Source organism: Zonotrichia albicollis, chromosome 7 (genome assembly GCF_047830755.1).
Source record: "Zonotrichia albicollis isolate bZonAlb1 chromosome 7, bZonAlb1.hap1, whole genome shotgun sequence".
Classification (NCBI taxonomy): domain Eukaryota; kingdom Metazoa; phylum Chordata; class Aves; order Passeriformes; family Passerellidae; genus Zonotrichia; species Zonotrichia albicollis.
The window spans coordinates 1,578,604-1,584,603 of NC_133825.1; positions in this window are offsets into that span (position 1 = coordinate 1,578,604).

Sequence of the window (6,000 nt, forward strand, 5' to 3'; positions counted from 1 at the left end):
CTAGCAGCCATGTGCTCATCTACAAAAAGGATGCTCTGCCTTTTATACCCTTAGCCCCTCTAAAAGTTTTGTCAGTCAACTCTTTCTCTGCTGTCCATTGGTGGAGGTTATTTTCTTGCATCCTGACTGGAGGTCAGGTGTTGTTACACCCTGCCTGCTGGTAACAAGCCAGGCCTCCCCAAATGCCCTGACTACCAAGGCGATTACAAGGGGGACAGGAAAGAGGACTATGGGAGGGTATATTACAATACCATCGCCACACATCTGAACATCCACATAACATCTACTTCTTCATTGTCAGAGCCAACCATTGCATTATTCGTCTAGAACACACAGAACCAGGAGAGAAGCCACTGTTGGCATCACAGCTGAAATGCTTCCTAACAAATCTCCCCACATATTTTCACCTTTATTGGACATGCCCAGGGTTCCGGTGCAGGTACATCTCTGCCTTTCTTCCCCTTTGGCAGCAGTCAAACTGGCAGCATCTGCCCGCCAGCAGCAGCTGCTCCAAGCTGGGAACGCCGCTGGCGGTGCTGATTTCCAGAGGCTTCTGTGTGCCAGGGGAAGCCAAGGCAGGAGCGGTTGAACGGTGCTGGCGCTGCTGCTGCTCTGTGCCAGAGAGCCCCGGCTGGGCAGGGCACGGTGCCCACTGCGCTGCGGGCTCCTTCTGCTGCCACAGCTGGGCACACCTGGCAGCAAGGCATGACAACCTGTGGGCAAGCCAAGGGGTGTCTGGGGCTGCTCTGCTCTGCACACACCCAGGACACCTGCAGCACACAATTTCAACCCTCAAACAGGTAAACCAAAGGGAAACAGCTGGAAAAGATTTCATTTCAACCATTCTTTATGCTTCAATAGAAATGACCAAAATGAAAGTTACCAAGCAGTGCCGATCCACACTGCCAGCTCAGTGTGAGAAAAGAGGCATTACTTTATTTCAGTGCTGGGTGTGTGAGGAATCACTTCCCTAAACCATGCACACCCACATGTAAGTATCCACGGAACTAAGACATTACTTTCATTACTTTCATTCATTACTTTGCTCAAACTCACAGGCTAAACATTCTCACAAAGTATTTGACATGTTTAAATCACTTCCCCAAAATTACTGACATTTAGAGTAGGGGTCTCTTGAGGGTCTCTGGTGGTCATGTGGTGAATATCCCGTTCCTCAAATTCTCCTCCTATAGTTAAGAGCCTTCTTCTCCTTGAATGCATTGCAGCTACCTCCTCAGTAGGCCCACTGTCTTTATTCTCAAGGCTAAGACATCCACTTGCACACATCAACCACTGGTGTGAGGGAAGGTACGACTAAGCACTGCCTGTTAAAGCTTAACAAATTCACAATTTGTTGCAGGTCAACACTTCCCCAACATCTCTCATTCCTTCTCTGGGAACCAAACACAAGCATTTTGTGATCACTGAGCCCAAGGCTGCCTCCAGCCCTCCTGTCAACCAGCAGCCCTTCTCTTCTCACAAGCAGCAGGCCCAGCAGTGCCTTCCCTCACTGGCTCAGTCACAGCTGTGTCAGGAGTTCTCTGTCACACACTCCAGGACCATCCTGGACTGTTTGCTCTCTGCTGCACTCTGTTGCCAGCAGACATCCCCACCCTGTTCCGTGCCCCTTGCAGAACCCTGCACCTGCTGTCCATGGGCACCTGGAAGGGCAGGCACTCACGGCAGAGATGCACCAGCTGCACTGGGCAGGAACCAAAACCCTCTGGGGGCGCAGCTCCTGGCCTGGGTCTGGCACAGCTCTGCACGCCCCACTCCTCACGGGCTCTGGGCTGGAAATGCAATTGCACTTTCTGCCTCATGGAGAAACACCAGGGCTGCACAAACAACGGCCAGCAGGCCACATCCCAAAGGCACTGCAGCATGGAGCTGAGAAGGAAGAAGACTCTTCCCCAATTCCTAATCATACCAAAACCACCAAAAGTGGGACTTTTAATCTTCTGAATGTAGAGTTGATTCACAGGGTGACAAGGGAATCTTCCAATGGAGCTGAAGTTTGGTAGAGTTTTTTTTCTGAGTCCTACTCAGACTGTTGATTTGAAAATTTTTTTTAAAATATTTTTTAAAAGGCTGTGCAGTCGTATGGTTTTGTTCTAATACCAAAATGTCTAGATGAAATGTACTGGCACTTTAATTACATCCAAACTGATTAGTCTGTAAAAGCTTTCCTGCAGAATAGCCACTAAACAAGAAATGAAAATCTGTGGACTGTTGACTTTGTAAATTTCTACTAAACTTATCAGACAATGAGGCATTTTTAGGTAGATCATAGAGCAAATTAATTCCTATGGATAACTTGATTTGGATAAACCTGTTGATTTCAAATTAAAACTGCCAGCACGTACTAAGTGGAAATCTGAATACTCACTTCTATGAGCTCTGAATTATTACATAGACATTGTTCACCATATTAACAAAAATTAATATTCTGGCTATTTTTTTTACTTACAGTCAGCTCTTCAACACTCTTTGTAACACCAGAAAGAGAGTTTGTAGCAATGTGAACCATGGGTTGGTGGAGCATTGCAGAAGGCTCCTATGCCAGCACTAAACGTTCACATTTACCATGGCATCACTACTTGCCTTTAATTCCAAGCTACAGCTCAGTTACTGCAGTATAGATTCACACTTGTAGTCTGTATTTGCAGCTGGTTCTTACTTTCCTGTCCAGAAAAAAATCATGCTTGGATCTCAAATCAAACTAAAACGAGGAGAAAGTCAGGTTCTGGATAGGTATAGCAAGAACTAAGAGATTTTTTTGGAAATATGTTGAAAAGTTTTTTCAACTTTTTGTACCTGCTGCAGAAACGGCAGATTAAAGACTTGCACCCTAACTTGTAAGCTGAGCTTTGCCTGTTCTTTCTGGACTGATTTCTTGAGGCCAGACACTGAACCTAATCAGTAAGAAAATCAAAACCACAGGAGTAGTTTGGAGAATAGTGTAAATTATTCTGTCATGATGCTTTTTGCCTAAAAGTTCTGGCCGTCATCCGATTGGAGTAATTAGAGGAGATCAAAGCCATCACACTGTGCCTGTGCACACAATTCCTTCCCAGGGGTAATCCATGAAGCAACGCTGACAAATCCACACCAGCAGCTGCTGCCACACAGCCATGAAGCAGAGATTATGTATTTCTGCTACACTTGGACAGCTGAAGATGCCTCTGCTGAGCTAATTTTAGTGACTGCCCACCACAGATGAGACCTTGTGGTCAGTCTCCAGCAAGTCAGGGCAGTTAATATTCTGCCTAAATGAAGTAAGTCTAGCAGTACATAGACCATGGGGCCTGAGGAAAGCCAGCAGCTGTGAGAAATTTAATTTGTTTCCATATCTTTCTTTTTACTAATTTATTGCAGTCTGTTATTTCAAGAATGGAAACTTTTGGCACACCATTGGCCGGAAGGTTGGTCAGTCTTCCATTCATGACTCCTCTGAAAGCATCACCCCAATGTTTTTATCAGTAGCTCTTCCATCATCATGGCTCACACAGCATTTGCTGCAGCTCTTCCTGGAGTCAGGGAAAGGCACCAGGAGAAGGGGGAGAAAGCTGTGTGCAGAGACTGTGTCAGCTACGGAGACATTTGTTTCCTCTGATTTGACTGAATGGCTGCAGGAACCTTGCTGGCCCTGCTGGCGGGGTGGCCTTTTGCAGGGCTGGGCAGAGTTTGGGGCCCAGGATCCCTCCTCTCGGTGGGACACCAGGGTGAGCAGCCCCTGTCCCAGGCAGGAGCAGAGGTTCTGTGGCTCTGCCCTGGGCACAGGGACCTGCCACTGCCATGAGCTCCGGCCGCGGCTCCTCTGGGGCAGCTCCTGCTCTGCAGTGATGATGGGCGCAGCTGGGGGTGGCTGCAATGGAGGGGGGCTTCCAGTGGGCTCTGTTGGTCTGCCACACTGGAGCCAGCAGAGCTTCTGGAAGGAGTCTCCTCTTGTAAGCTGCTGGAGCTGGAGCTGGCACTGGCCACAGAGCCGCTGTGTTCATCCCTGACAGGAGCAGAGCACAGCAGCCTCTGGGCCTCCTTGCTGCACGATGGCAGTGAGGAGGCCATGGACCACAGGTTCAGTGTGTGTGACTCAGCTTCCTGATAAACTGTGCTAAGAAAACCCTGCAACCCTCCTGCCAGATCTAAGCCACTCCAAGAAATCTGTTGGCACATTGGGAACTCAGAATTGTTTCCATTTTGAACAATTGTCTTATGAGTGCTTTTGATTGTTTTTGTCATTTTGTGTTGATTCAGTTGATCCTTCAGAGAAGCTTTCCTAATAATATAAAACACGGGGAATTGTGGAGACCCTGGGGGGGCATTCCCTGATCTAGGGAGACACAAGAAGGTTCCCTCAAAAAGCTGTTAGACTCCATTGGCTCCTTTCCCTGTTCCTGTGTCTGTTCCTGTGTTCCTGAGCCACACCTTTCCTATTCCCTGATTGGCCCTCTTATCTTTGTACTGCCCGAGATCAGGGTCAGCCCCCGGGCCCCTGTGGAGACAAAGTGAGTCCCTCTGTGTGTGGGTGCTGGGAGCTGAACATCTCCCTGCACGGCTGAATAAAACATCTGTGGAGTTTATAAAACGGTCCTTTTTGCTTCTTTGCCCTGGACTATGCTAGCAGCAATTCAGACTGCTACAGAGGAGAAGCTGCAGTACTGGCACCAAGATTTTGGCAACTTGACCTTAGGCACTGAGGGCGTGCAGGATGCTGCTCTATGAATTCCTTAACCAGCCATCTCTGGTGCTGGCATATTCCCTCCAGCTTCTGGTGCAGCCAGGGCCACCTTGGGTCCAGTAGATGACATTGTTATTTGAAAAATTCGGCCCACACCTTGGGCAGGAGGCCATGCACAGGCTCTGGTCCTGCAGCACCTGCTCAGCTGGGGACAGTGTTCCCTGTGGGGAAGATGGAGCAGCCATCACAGGGTCTGGGGGGCTGCTTTCAGCAAGGTGGTCAGGCTCTCTCCCTGCTGGACTCCAGCAATTGTCTGGGGGAGTTGATGGCACATTGTATGTAGTCCTGTTCATCCTAGTCAGAAAACCTGACAGCTTCTATCATTCTTCTGCAGAGTGGGCACGCTGGATTTCTCTCTGCCCACTGAAGGATGCAACCCAGGCAGAACTGGTGGTGACAGGGCAGAGAAAAATTCACATCCTTCTTAGTGCCCTGGCAGATGGGGCAGCTCCATTCTGTCCCCATGGCCATGTCTGTCTGTCCCAGCAGGAGGGAAGAGCTGAGGACCATGAGCTGCTCTCATTTGCAATCTTGCTTGCCCAGAGCCCAAGCTCCAGCCAGAGAGCTCCAGGCTCTGTCAGTGCCCAAATAGAAGCAGAAAGGGATGTTGTATCACAATTCATTCCTTGGTGAAGGAGGTCTATAGCAGCCTCAAGAGGCACCTCAGACACTCAACAGTCAAGGCAGTAACATATGGACAGGACACAGATGGCAGTTCATGCCTGGGAGAGCATTCGTAGACATATCCAAGGACAAATTTCCCAGGAACTCTCCACAGCTCTGGAATCTGCCCATCAGCTCTGTCAGAAGCTTCAGCAGAACAGCCAAAGTCCTAAAAAGCAGCTCCCAGACACTTTTCCTACCATCCTGCCTGAATAGTCAGGTTGCTTGCTGCAAAACACTCTTTTTCTCCTCTTCCCCAATGCCCTGTGGACACTTGCAGCCAAAATAAAAAGCTCCTGGCCCTCTGTGTGATGTGATAATGCAGTTTTTATATTTCCATGCTGGGATGAAAGAAAGCTGTTCTGTGGGTCAGGAGAGGCCAGAACCCACTTGGCCTTCCTGCAGGCTGAGGTGGTGCCAGCAGACATCCTGCTGCTTTTTTGGGGAATGTGTGAGGGGGAGTGGAGGGGGTGACAGACAGGCCGAGATCATAGAGTGGAAACTCAGCTCCAGAGTGGCAGTGCAGACTCTCCCTGCTGAATGCCTGCTGGGGCTGGCAAAGAAGGAAAATGCCCCAATAACAGCCCCATGCAACTGTG